We start from the raw sequence: 1,623 nt of genomic DNA, 5'->3' as shown, positions 1-1,623 counted from the left end.
CGGCCTGTTTTTTTTTTTCGTTTCGGCTAAAGTCTTTCTTCTGGTAGTATATATATATATATATCCTCCCTTAATTCCTGCTTAGACCTTTAGACATTGGAGGTTAAGTTAATTAGGAACCTTAAACAACACTCCTCTTCAGAGTCAACCGGCCCTCTGTAGATAATAATATAGTAACCTCAACATGTACACATATTTTGATTTTGATATTAGTTTCTAGCTTATGTTGGGGATATGTTGGGGCATTTTGAGGGAATATGTTGTTATAAACCAAATAGTAGTGTTCATATGGTCACCTAATGACTAAAGAAATCATGGTCAATTACTGTTGAATGTAAATCTAAATATGAGAAGTATTATTGTAAAATTAAGTTGTTTTGTTTTCCACATTTCCACCCTTGAATTTACATCAAACAATGATTAATTATAATTTCCTTAGTCACTATGTGACTATGTGAACACCACTGATAAACCAAAATATGCCCACTACATTACCTCATTCTTTAGAAACTAATTTATAATCATCAACCTCTAATTCTATAATTTGGTTGACAATGTCCACTTGTGATATTAATTATTTTTTTTGGATAACCACTTGTGATAGTTTAGTTACCTGTTGTGTGTTGATGGAAGAAAAAGAAGAACCATACACACTACATTTGCATTTGGTCTAATTGTTTTTTCGATCTTCGATCTTCTAGGAGTTAAAGTCATTAGAACTCCAAGCACTCCATATCTCTTGCTGTCCTTACATTTTTTAAGTCAGTATGTAATAGTTGGAGGCTTTCTATCATCGTGAACTATAACAAATCAACACAATTAAACCCGGCCAGTTAGACTCTGTGTTTGTTAAACTATATATAATGTTATGTAAATAACACCATAATCGTAACGAGTTGTCATGATTGATGACTCATGATGTCGTCCTCTTGCTTCGGTCATCGGAGGCCAGGGTAGTGCATACTGTGCATGGCATAAATAGCTACTGGGCTGCTATTGGCTCCACACTTGGGCTCCTTCAAATCCATGAGTCCAGTCTCAAATATACCCGACTCGGTCTGAATCACGGGAGACCTTGTGTACGTGTTGTAGGATTTTGCACTACGCACGTGCTCAAAATCAGAGCTATCCAAAAGGAGGTACTTTATTCTGATTAGGGGCTTGTTATTTGTTAATTACACTTGATCTTTGAAACTAGCTAGATCCATTAATAATACTCAAAAAAGCTTAGCTTAGGCAGCTAATTAATTACCTGCCATCTAGAGCACAAACAGGTGAAGGCAACTGATCCTTCATGACCCTACTGATAACCTTCTGCAACTTCTGGCTAGCACTACCCTGAGTATCCAACTTATGAAGAGACCTTATTGTATGCTTCTTCTTCACTTGCCTGCGGCGACGGATTTCTTTTTCTATGGAAGATACTGCAAACTCCTCCAACACAGACTGGTCGAAATCCTTCGGATCCTTGTTCTTGGTGAAATTCCACCAGTACTTGATGGCTACACTCTTCAAGTCGTCCTTACTCAGTGAAAAATGCTTCAACTTTAGTGACAGGCTTAACCATTCTCGTTGAGATTGGTAAGTCCTGGTGACCGCTGAAATTGGATGCCCATTTGAGAA

The 1,623-nt window shown here is 37.3% G+C and overlaps 1 protein-coding gene across 1 annotated transcript in view; it reads right to left on the bottom strand.

Moving 5' to 3' along the window:
• LOC101313465 (cyclic nucleotide-gated ion channel 1-like) overlaps nt 1–1,623 on the bottom strand; it is a 9,264-nt gene that overhangs the window by 5,478 nt on the left and 2,163 nt on the right. The gene's annotated exons all lie outside the window — the stretch shown is intronic.

The sequence above is a fragment of the Fragaria vesca genome, linkage group LG7, assembly GCF_000184155.1.
Source record: "Fragaria vesca subsp. vesca linkage group LG7, FraVesHawaii_1.0, whole genome shotgun sequence".
In the NCBI taxonomy this organism is placed as follows: Eukaryota; Viridiplantae; Streptophyta; class Magnoliopsida; order Rosales; family Rosaceae; genus Fragaria; species Fragaria vesca.
This window is presented reverse-complemented; position numbering and strand designations above follow the sequence as displayed.